The 12811-nt window shown below is 33.8% G+C and overlaps 1 long non-coding RNA gene across 7 annotated transcripts; it reads left to right on the top strand.

Moving 5' to 3' along the window:
* The first annotated feature begins 4132 nt into the window (after positions 1-4132).
* On the top strand, positions 4133-12609 carry LOC123899974. Of its 7 annotated transcripts, XR_006805775.1 has the most exons (7): positions 4133-4677; positions 5252-5353; positions 9614-9885; positions 10938-11055; positions 11232-11380; positions 11686-11826; positions 12312-12609. It is a non-coding gene; the product is annotated as an uncharacterized LOC123899974 (long non-coding RNA). The 7 variants fall into 7 exon arrangements; XR_006805772.1 differs by lacking the exon at positions 11232-11380; XR_006805774.1 differs by having other exon boundaries at positions 10938-11380.
* Positions 12610-12811: the final 202 nt, after the last annotated feature.

Raw genomic sequence — 12811 nt, 5'->3', positions numbered from 1 at the left:
TAAAGGAATCGAGTTAAAGCTTATTTATATAGTTTACCATTGCTATGATGGAAACGAGTATGAAAAGGTATGTTTGCATCATATTCTTTTGTCCAAGTTTCCTTTGGATTGCAATATACAACATTTGCAAAACTAATTATTGGTATGTTTATGCGGATTCATGATTTGGTTATGATTGGCATATCTCATGATTTGGTTATGATCGGTGTATTTGGATTATGAATCATTGAGATTTGATAGTTCTTTTGTTGTTACTATTTTTTTTATGTAAATATCTCAGTGTCCATCTTAACCATTTTGCTGATACAGTTCATGGTAAAATCATGTTACTTGAGAAAGATGGGCATTTTTAATCTATATATGTAGACTGACATTTTTAATCTATATATGTAGACTATGAGGATGTAAGTTGAGTAAATGGCATAGTCAATATGATATTTTTAGCAGTTGAAGTACAACATGAAGAATTCAGATGTTTCTTCCATTATTGAATGTGGTTACATTGATTTGTTTTGTCTAATTTGCCACATGCTATATATTTGAACTTATTACCCCATTATGGTATACTTGAAAGTCATCCTTTAGAAGACTTTGAATTTCGAACATCAATATCTCTGATATTTGCATTTTACGCAGTCATCTCTCTGATTGGCACGAAGAAAGCTAAGCAATATCGTGAGATGATAAGTCGCTAAGAGAAGCTGCTCAAGATGATCATGGTGAGTGACAAATCGATGAAACTAATTACATTATGAATCAGAAATCTATAAGATTGATAAAAGAAAGGTATGATTAGAAAAATAGGAAACTAAGAATGTTATTTGCAAGTTGTTTCTTTAAATTATAGTTTGGTTTTGAAAGAACCTCCAATTACTTTTTTAATTGGCTAACATTGTTTAATTGAAAAATGATTCAAATTCCATGAGTGGTGGTCTTAATTGGCATAACTTGATTTCTCACCCTTACCATCTTTAGCTATAGAGGGTTTCGTTCTTCTTTTCATCTATCAATAGTTTTATTGAAACTTTGATTTTTGTTAGTTGTTCAACTTATGTAACTCACATAGATGGTGGGATAAGGTTTAATTATTGTTTTTGCAAAATGCCGAGTGCCATGTATGATTAATTTTTTATCCACGTATTTCTAAAATGCACAGTTTGTGTCAATGTATGATTGTTTTCGTCTTTATTGTTCAGGATCTTTATGATATTTTTCTTTTATCTTTATGGAATTATATGTGGATGGCATCCAATGGATTGTAACTAATTTCAACGGGATGAACTGATTTTGTGATGAAATGATTTGATCATTGGTTATAAAATTTGTTTTCAAACTGTCACCGCTAGGCACTTGCTCTTGGTGGCCGATAGACCACTGACTTTGCAGAATATTTATTTTATCTATTTAACCTGCTCGCTCAAATTGTAGCCCAAGTATAGTGACGTAAATGATTGATATATTTTTTGTTCCTTCCTATACTTATATGCTTTTTATTCCTCTACTTGGTTAATATGTTTTCTGAATTCTTAGCTGATCTAAATGCAGAGTTCACTTCAGAAAATCAGGGAATGTCAGCAGATGTTATCACTAAAGCATTTTTGGCAACAGAAGAAGAATTTCTTGCTCTGGTAAAGAAGCAATCGCAGCACAAACCACAACTAGCTTCGGTTGGATCTTGCTGTTGGGTAGGCGTAATATATAACGGAGAGCTCTATACTGCAAATGCAGGAGACTCTTGGGCAGTGTTGGGTAGACTGGACGAGGCTACAAAAGAGATTAAAGCGGTTCAACTATCCTATGAGCACAATGATAGCCTAGAATCTGTCAGAGAGGAGCTACGCTCATTGCATCCCGATGATCCATAAATCGTACTGATGAAGCACACAGTCTGGCGCATGAAGGGTCTCATTCAGGTGATGATTTTAGAAGCTTTATCTCATGTTTCATTTTTCTCTTTGCACACATGCACACATTCAATGCTTGTGTTAGTGTTTTTTAAAAACTGTAATTCCTAATTCTGAGTTGATGCACATGTTGGAGGTCTGTGTTCATGAATGTCTTTGAAATCAGAGTTGTGTTGTTAAAAAACATAAGCATTAAAAGGTGACAGAATAATGAAGATGTAGTTTATCTAGATAATTGGATACTTCAAGTATTTATGACAGCTGGTTTTACTCTCTTTTTTATCTCATAAAGGTTGCTTTTACATTATTACACACTGAAGTATATTGCTCAATATTGTGTGCAGTTCATGCCTTCTTGAGCCTAAGCAGGTAAAACCCAATTGGCTTTCCTTTACATGTGCGACCAGATTTTTTTTTTCTTCATTGCTTCAAGTATTTGATAACATCATTCGCCATTTAGTAACTTTTATATTGTTATTTTAGGACACATTTCCAAATTATGCATATACTGTATTTGGGTCTTCATCTACCTTTGTTTTACCTCATCCATTGATAATGTATATTGTGCTTTTTTAATTTTTTCACTGTCTTTGAATTGAAAATAGAACCAATTCTCAGCAATGATGGGCTATACACCCATGGAAACAAAGTAGATGGTTCCATGATTCTTTCGGTAGGTAGAACTAGCAAGATATATATATAGGCTATGATGATTTCATATCATGCTACCATTTAGACATATCTTTTGTTTCCTTTTCTTTTTTTAAAACATGATTTGTAAATATTTCTTTATTTGTGCAACCTTGACTATTTTTTCAGAGATATGCAATAACTTATTCTATCCATGACTCAATTTTAGATTTTAATGTCATTTTAGATTTTACTGTTATTGTTTCTCAAGTTCAATGCAAAGGGTTCGCCGATGTTATTTTCAAATACATTCAAGCTTGATGAGGAATTCATTTTTGGTCTATTGTTCCTATATGTTAGTATATATGTATATAGTGTTTGTGGTATTATTAAGTGGTTGATCGATGTCACTGGATTTACCCTTTGTGAAGTTGTTTTTCCTATCGAAGTATATAAGTGATAATATATGAAAACTACATATTGGAATGTCTCAACATATATTATTATTTATTATTTATCAATAATAAAATAGCTCATTTCTCACTTTCTTTTTTAAATAAGGATCATGTCTCACTTCAATTGAATAATATACTAGACTTTAATCACTTGGTTTGAGGCAACAATAAACACCCAAATACAAAGTTAGCATTTTAGAGTTCATGATTTTCAACTTTGTCAAAAAGTTGTTCAAGTATTACTGAAATTTTTGTATTATCTACCAAAGGGCATTGACAAGTGGGCCATTAAAAATTTGTGAATGTAATTTTTTAAAAAAAACTTTCATTTGTCCATTTTTTTTTTGAAGGAATTTGTCCATGTTCTTTGTTCATTAGAAAAAATGAAACCAATATTTTTGAAACGATGTTTTTGTTCAAATGAATTCAAGAATTTCAAAATTGCATATGATAATGAGGATTAAACAATAGGAAGATGAAATTATTTGCAAAAAAAAAAAAGGAAGATGAAATTAAAAAATTTAAATAAGACCATATATTATATAACAAAGATGCATGAATTATTCAAATATACATATTTTAAACACCGTTGATGATATATATTTTTTATTTGGTATTAACCTTGTGTTGTTTTTTGTTTTGAAATATATCTACCAAACAATAGTATGTGTAATATCATAATAATTATTTGAGCATTATAAATTCACTAATATATTTTTTATTTGTAGTTGAAGTTTCAGACAGTTATTATTTGAATTGTGTTAAGTTTTTTTTTTTATAATTAAACTTAATTTAAACGTATATTTGATCTCTATATTTTCATCAAAGTAAAATTTACGTTATCCGTTCTAAAATTGATATTTTGGGTCCAAATTAAATTTTAATTGGAAATTTAAGTTTTATTTTTTTGTCAAAGAGTTATTATTTATTTATACACATTTTAATTTGTATGCAAATGAAAAATTGACATTTTTAAAGACAAAATTATTTAGTGACTTATTAAGAAGTTTTTTATTTGATAATTATGAAAAATTTAACATTAAAATGTTTATTTTTGTAGTCTCATTTTTACCCGTGCTTGGCACGGGTTCGGACACTAGTTGTTGTTATTTTAAACCATTCTAGTAAAATAGAAAACTGTTGTCAACACATAGCCAGTAAGCCAGCTATTTTTTCCCCAAATTTCATTCTTTATTTTTTGTTTAACGCAAAATTTGTCAATATTTTGAAAATCTGATTGCAACTTCCAGAACCTCCAAATTCTCCAAATTCTCTACACTCCTATATCCACCGCCGTATCTGCAATTCATCCCCTCTTCCATCGAATGAATTTCATAACTCGCAACCCATAGATTAATCGTCCGCTTCTTCGCTACTCCTTTCTTGTTTCGAAATTTCGACTCACAACCCTTCTCTATTCCTCTCAGACCCTAAATTTCTGAAACCCTAACTTCTCTGCAACTGACGAAGGTACCAGTGCGTAATGTCAAAAAACCCTTTCCCGTTTCTCAGAACCCTCTAATATTCTTTCATGAACCCTTCAAAGTTCAAGAAATCGAATGTCTCCAAAACCCTAGATTTCTCACGAACCCTTCAAAGTTCAAGAAATCGTAAAGTTCAAGCTGAAATGTCCATTGCTACTCAACATAAAAGCAAAGGAGTTGGATCAAGAAACCAACCATGCAATTGTAAGTTACTGTTATTTTCGTGTTTTGTTAACTATAAAGGGAATTGGATTTGATTCTAGTATTGTAATGAGGTTATCATGGTGTGTTGATAAATTCGATAGAGCAATTATTGAATTAGATGGTTATCATGATTAATAATGTTTATAAGATGAATTAATTGTATCATAAGAAGTGATGATTGGTTTGTTTGTTGATGATGTTGATAGTGTGAAATTTGATTACTTGCCTAAAATGTGATTTTGTGACTTGAGGAATGTTGTGCTTGATACACTATAATGTTGTCCCGGTTCTGATTCAATCTGTGATTTCACAGTGTTGTCATTCTGCGGGTTTTTGTTGCATGTTGTATATGTTTGTAGGCTGCTACTTTGCTTGGTTGTGGTGTTTATTATGTTGTTTTCATATCTGGTTCTGATTCAATAATGTAAACTGGATTGCTTGCTCCTAATATGTAAACAGTCCTAGTAGAAATTTGAAGTTCCTAATGCTTAATTCACAGGCTAGCTATTATGTGTTTATGTTGGATATGTTACTTTCTCACTGTCTTGCTCTAATATTCCATCTTCATTTCTAGAATTAGCAAGGAAATGTTCACTGATTTGGGGCATGTGTCTGCACTTATTCTGGTGGGATTCGTTCGTATGCTCTCCTTACCATGCGCATAGCGATGTTACGGGTAAGCAATTCTTAAACATGCTTATGCAGTTTGCTTTTTTACTCTCCGGCCTTCACCATATGGTCCACTTACATATAATCCACCTACATATCAACAAAAATGGATCTTAAGGTTCACTCCTTTTTTTTAATTTCCTTTTGCTTTTGTGCTGTAATCTTTGGGTATAATGCGCTAACTTCTCTATGGTGCTGGGTTTAGTTTGTTTAATTGGAGTCTCTATTTCTGATGCAAATATTTGCTTTTTTGGAGTCTACAAATTTGAGTCATAAATTTTCCAGCCGACACAATATTTTATAAAAAAATTGATCAAAATTGGATGACCCTAATGCGATGAATTTTTTACCAAAAAAATGTGGTTTAGAATATGAACTCTTATTTTATAGTCTAAAAGCAATTTGAATATGAATGTTTTATTCATAACTTGAAGTCGACCCTTGATAATGATTTTCTCATAATGGTAAATTGGGGAGATGGTTGTGTGCCTTTGTGCCTTCGACGCGAAATTGAATATGTCCCTCAATGTGCCTAAATTGAGTTTATGTCCCACGATGTCCCTAAACTTGATAGTCTGAATGCAATTTCAATGTGAATGCTTCATAACTTCACATGTAAATGGAGAAGACCCTTGGTGCCTTAGATACAAAATGGAATATATGTCCCTTGATGCCCCTTAATTGAGTTTATGTCCCACGATGTCCCTAAAATTGATAGTTTGAATTCAATTTAAATGTGAATGCTTCATAACTTCACATGTAAGTGGAGAAGACCCTTGGTGCCTTAGATACAAAATTGAATAGATGTCCCTTGATGCCCCTTAATTGAGTTTATGTCCCACGATGTCCCTAAAATTGATAGTTTGAATTCAATTTCAATGTGAATGCTTCATAATTTCACATGTAAGTGGAGAAGACCCTTGGTGCCTTAGATACAAAATTGAATATATGTCCCTTGATGCCCCTTAATCGAGTTTATGTCTCACGATGTCTCTAAAATTGATAGTTTGAACTCAATTTCAATGTGAATGCTTCATAACTTCACATGTAAGTGGAGAAAACCCTTGGTGCCTTAGATGCAAAACTGAATATATGTCCCTCGATGTCCCTCAATTTAGTTTATGTCGCACGACGTCCCTAAAATTGATAGTCTGAATGCAATTTCAATGTGATTACTTCATCACTTCATATGTAAGTGGAGAAGAAGACCCTTTGTGCCTTCGATGCGAAATTGAATATATGTCCCTCAATGTGCCTAAATTGAGTTTATGTCCCACGATGTCCCTAAATTTGATAGTCTGAATGCAATTCCAATGTGAATGTTTCAAACTTCATATGTAACTGGAGAAGACCCTTGGTGGCTTAGATGCAAAATTGAATATATGTCCCTTGATGACCCTTAATTTAGTTTATGTCCCACGATGTCCCTAAAATCGATAGTTTGAATGCAATTTCAATGTGAATGCTTGATAACTTCACATGTAAGTGGAGAAGACCCTTGGTGCCTTAGATGCAAAAGTGATTATATGTCCCTCGATGTCCCTCAATTTAGTTTATGTCGCACAACGTCCCTAAAATTGATGGTCTGAATGCAATTTCATTGTGATTACTTCATCACTTCTCATGTAAGTGGAGAAGAAGACCCTTTTGCCTTCGACGCGAAATTGAATATATATCCCTCAATGTGCCTAAATTGAGTTTATGTCCCACGATGTCCCTAAAATTGATAGTCTGAATTCAATTTCAATGTGAATGCTTCATAACTTCACATGTAAATGGAGAAGACCCTTGGTGCCTTAGATGCAAAATTGAATATATGTTCCTTAATGCCCCTTAATTGAGTTTATGTCCCACGATGTTCGTAAAATTGATAGTTTGAATTCAATTTCAATGTGAATGCTTCATAACTTCACATGTAAATTGAGAAGACCCTTGGTGCCTTAGATGCAAAATTGAATATATGTTTCTTAATGCCCCCTTAATTGAGTTTATGTCCCACGATGTTCGTAAAATTGATAGTTTGAATTCAATTTCAATGTGAATGCTTCATAACTTCACATGTAAGTGCAGAAAACCCATCGTGCCTTAGATGCAAAAGTGATTATATGTCCCTCGATGTCCCTCAATTTAGTTTATGTCGCACAACGTCCCTAAAATTGATGGTCTGAATGCAATTTCATTGTGATTACTTCATCACTTCTCATGTAAGTGGAGAAGACCCTTTGTGCCTTCGACGCGAAATTGAATATATATCCCTCAATGTGCCTAAATTGAGTTTATGTCCCACGATGTCCCTAAAATTGATAGTCTGAATTCAATTTCAATGTGAATGCTTCATAACTTCACATGTAAATGGAGAAGACCCTTGGTGCCTTAGATGCAAAATTGAATATATGTTCCTTAATGCCCCTTAATTGAGTTTATGTCCCACGATGTTCGTAAAATTGATAGTTTGAATTCAATTTCAATGTGAATGCTTCATAACTTCACATGTAAATGGGGGAATGGATTCTCTCAAGTGTGATTTACACTTGAGAGAATAAAGTGTAATCTAACACCATCTAAATTCATTTTCTCTAAATTTTTATATGTTTCTCTCTCTTGATCAATGGTAACAAACCACACTTTATTCTCTCAAGTGTAAATTACACTTGAGAGAATCCATTCCCTGTAAATGGAGAAGACCCTTGGTGCCTTAGATGCAAAATTGAATATATGTTCCTTAATGCCCCTTAATTGAGTTTATGTCCCACGATGTTCGTAAAATTGATAGTTTGAATTCAATTTCAATGTGAATGCTTCATAACTTCACATGTAAGTGCAGAAAACCCATCGTGCCTTAGATGCAAAAGTGATTATATGTCCCTCGATGTCCCTCAATTTAGTTTATGTCGCACGACGTCACTAAAATTGATAGTCTGAATGCAATTTCAATGTGATTACTTCATCACTTCACATGTAAGTGGAGTAGAAGACCCTTTGTGCCTTCGACGCGAAATTGAATATATGTCCCTCAATGTGCCTAAATTGAGTTTATGTCCCACGATGTCCCTAAATTTGATAGTCTGAATGCAATTTCAATGTGAATGCTTCAAACTTCACATGAAACTGGAGAAGACCCTTGGTGGCTTAGATGCAAAATTGAATATATGTCCCTTGATGACCCTTAATTTAGTTTATGTCCCACGATGTCCCTAAAATCGATAGTTTGAATGCAATTTCAATGTGAATGCTTGATAACTTCACATGTAAGTGGAGAAGACTCTTGGTGCCTTAGATGCAAAAGTGATTATATGTCCCTTGATGTCCCTTAATTTAGTTTATGTCGCACGACGTCCCTAAAATTGATAGTCTGAATGCAATTTCAATGTGATTACTTCATCACTTCTCATGTAAGTGGAGAAGAAGACCCTTTGTGCCTTCGACGCGAAATTGAATATATGTCCCTCATTGTGCCTAAATTGAGTTTATGTCCCACGATGTCCCTAAAAATAAAATTGATAGTCTGAATTCAATTTCAATGTGAATGCTTCATAACTTCACATGTAAATGGAGAAGACCCTTGGTGCCTTAGATGCAAAATTGAATATATGTTCCTTAATGCCCCTTAATTGAGTTTATATCCCACGATGTTCCTAAAATTGATAGTTTGAACTCAATTTCAACGTGAATGTTTCATAACTTCACATGTAAGTGCAGAAAACCCATGGGGCCTTAGATGCAAAAGTGATTATATGTCCCTCGATGTCCCTCAATTTAGTTTATGTCGCACGACATCCCTAAAATTGATAGTCTGAATGCAATTTCAATGTAATTACTTCATCACTTCACTTGTAAGTGGAGAAGAAGACCCTTTGTGCCTTCGACGCGAAATTGAATATATGTCCCTCAATGTGCCTAAATTGAGTTTTTGTCCCACGATGTCCCTAAACTTGATAGTCTGAATGCAATTTCAATGTGAATGCTTCATTACTTCACATGTAAATGGAGAAGACCATTGGTGCCTTAGATACAAAATATCAGTATGGCAAAAAAAATACAGGTCTGGTTACTCAAATATCAGTATTTTTGTTCCCAACCAATATGAAGTGTTCATTCAAAATTTTAAGTGTACGATGTTTTGCTTGTGAATGTTTCTCAGGTCATTGGAAAGGCTCGCGTGCCAATTATTAAATTCGTTGGAAAGAAGAGTGGTATTTCCTTTGATATAAGGTTTGAAGACGTTCTCCTCTTTAATTTTTGATTGCTAGATTTTGTTCTGTTTCAGGTCTCATGCAGGTAGAACCTGTGACTGCTTCAGGTCTAATACGGGCTAATCCTTTGCCGAATGCTACAGCGGCTGAGCCTGGTGAGGCGCAGACATATTCGGCTGCTGTTAATTGGAAAAGGACAATTAAAATGTAAGATTGATGCATCCTCTGCAACACATTTAAATAGAGCTGGGATTGGAACATGCATCTGTGACGCACTTGGTCAATTTGTTTTCAAAGACAGAATGAATTGCCCTTCTTTTTGGAGTAGATACTGGTGAACCTCTTGGTGAGTACAGTTTCCTAATTGATGGTATGCCCCTCGATGTCCCTAAATTGAGTTTATATCCCTCGATGTCCCTAAAATTGATGGTCTAAATGCATTTTCAATGTCAATGCTTATTGATAACTACAAAAGTAAGTTGAGAATACCCTTGGCGCCTTAGATGCAAGATTGAATTTATGTCCCTTGATATCCTTAAATGGAATATATGTCCCTCGATGTTCATATTGATAATCTGAATGCAATTTCAATGTGAGTGCTTAATCTTGATCATCCGACAATGTGCTAAATTGGTGAATCTTGATTATTCAAACATAAGAAGGCTAATTTGGGGCGTAAGAAATTGTGTAATGGCTAGAAGAATTCGTAAAACAAGTATTGAGATTATGTGTTTGGATGACTCTAATGAGATGAATTTTTTACCAAAAATGTGGTTTACAATATGAATTCTTATTCTATGGTCTAATTGCAATTTGAATATGAACATTTTATTCATAACTTGAAATGCAAGTTGAGATGAACCTTGATAATGATTTTCTCATGACGGTAAATTTGGAAGATGGTTGTGTCCTTGGTGCCTTCGATGTGAAATTGAGTGTACGTCCCTTGATGTCCCTATGTTAAATTTATGTCCCTCGATGTCCCTAAATTGAGTTTATCTCCCTCGATGTTCCTAAATTCAGTTAATGTACCTCGATATCCCTAAATGGAGTTTATGTCCCTCGATATCCCCAAAGTTGATGGTTTGAATGCAATTTCAATGTGAATGCGCATTCATAACTTCAAATGTAAGTGGAGAAGAAGACCCTTTGCGCCTTAGATGCAAAATTGAATATATGTCCCTAAATTGTTGGTCTATATGTATTGATCATCCAAGAGTGTGCTAAATCGTGAATCTTGATTATTTAATTATATTGATATTGATTGGACGGTAAGAAATTGTTTAGTTGCTAAAAGAATTCTAATAAAGTCCTTGGATGCTGTGTTTGGATGACTGTGATGAGATGACGGTTTTTTTACCAAAAATGTGGATTACAATAAGTTCTTTCGTTGTGTAGGTAGTACTACATTTTGGAGTAGTTCTTTTGTTGTGCAAGTAGTATTACACTTTGGAATAGACAGAGCTTTAGTTCTGATGTTCATACAGCAGCTGCATGCACTGCTGCCACTGCAAAGGTAGTAAGTAATCTTTGAACTGTCAGGACTATTAGATGTTAATAATTCTGGTCTGTTTTGTTGTCTATTATGGAGTTTATGGGAACAAGTGCTAAACTCAAGCTTTATAGTCGAAAATTTTGTTTATCAGTTACTTTAATGTTGGAATTTATTGTTGGGATTCCGTTCTGCTTAAGGTCTGATGCGGGCAGAACCTACGACGAAGTCGGGTCTGATACAGGCTGGTACATTGCAGAATGCAAACATATATTGTCAAAAATTGTTTCAAGAAACAGAATGGTGTAATTCAGAATGCTTGGTTGAAATTTCTTCCATGGCTGAGCAAGTAATTTTAAAATATAATTGTTACTTTTAATTTTGAGAAGTTTTATGAGACCTTAGACATGATTCTTTTTTAAAGAGATTCCAACATGCCAATTGGTGTGGAATATTTATTAATCTGCATTGATCTAGGAGGGTGAAAAATTTGAAAAGAGCAAGAGCTTTTTGAAAATTTTAATGACTTGGAGGTGGGATTTGGTTTTGTGATTTCTTATGGAGGAGGTTGTGATGTCAATGTTTGTCACTTTGTTAGCATGTTTGCATACTTCACTATTAACTAACTTGCTTCTTACTTGATTTTTTCTTCAGCTGATGATGTCTCATTCAAATCGATGTCTTTGTTATATCTGATGTTCTCTTTCATAACAATATAATTTTGGATATGGATTTCGAAGCTTGGTGTTATTGGAGTAATGTCAAACTATCCAATTTAACTTGAGAAAATTTCAGGTATTGATATTTCACACAAAGTCCATCTTATATTACAGTAAAGTGTACATATTATGGTACAAACTCTTAAAATAATTTGAGAAGGGTGTTATATTATGTCTATTACATAATATTTGAGTCCTATTTGTTGATCAAGTGTAGTAGAAATTGGCTGCTATTTGCTTGACGGAGGTTGTAACATATAAAAAATAGTATGAAATGGAACAATAATAAAAGAGACAAAAATCTTATTTGATTGAGGTAAGTGCTTGTTTGGAAGAAATTGACTCAAAATTGAAGTGGAGAGAGAGGCTTGATATAGTAAATAGAGGTTAAACATCAACAATATGTATGTTATCCATCCGTCTACCATCCTCTCTCTAAAATTGTGAACCAATTTGTTAATGTTGAATCAATCTGGTTGTTAGAAGAAATTCCTTACCGTTATCTAAATTGGTTGGGAATATCTCCAGTCTTGCATAATAATTGCATGTCACTTTCTTTAGTTTCAGGGTAGTTTCACTTTAGGGATGAGCATCATGATGCTTGGCGATCTATATGGTCTGTTGTTATCTTGACTAGTGGGTGATCTCGCATCCAAAAGATGTTTAAATTTGTCCCTTTACAAGTTCTGATTATTTTTAAGGTAGTTAAATTGAATCTCCGGAGTTGGTCAAGTGCAAGGAATGTCTGGTTCAAATATATGTTTCAATATGGTTTATTAATCAGACAATTTACTTGGGTATTTACTAAATTCATAGACGTGGGATGAAATTATTATTTGACAGCTCCTATGCAAATTTTGTTGGTCGATGGTTTCTCTCCCAACCCCCCTCAATTCTTTTCTACCCCCTGAATTTCCGTTTTTGCCCCTGGGGTACTGCGGTTTATACGAACCGAAATAAGCTGACATTCTGATAAATTTCGGTAACCACTTACCGAAATCTGGGACATTTCGGTTTGCAGGTACCGAAACAATTATTTCGGTAAACTTCTACCGAAAATG

Source organism: Trifolium pratense, linkage group LG7 (assembly GCF_020283565.1).
Source record: "Trifolium pratense cultivar HEN17-A07 linkage group LG7, ARS_RC_1.1, whole genome shotgun sequence".
Lineage (NCBI taxonomy): Eukaryota > Viridiplantae > Streptophyta > Magnoliopsida > Fabales > Fabaceae > Trifolium > Trifolium pratense.
The sequence above is the reverse complement of the archived record's forward strand: the minus strand, read 5'-3'. Positions and strand labels throughout refer to the sequence as shown.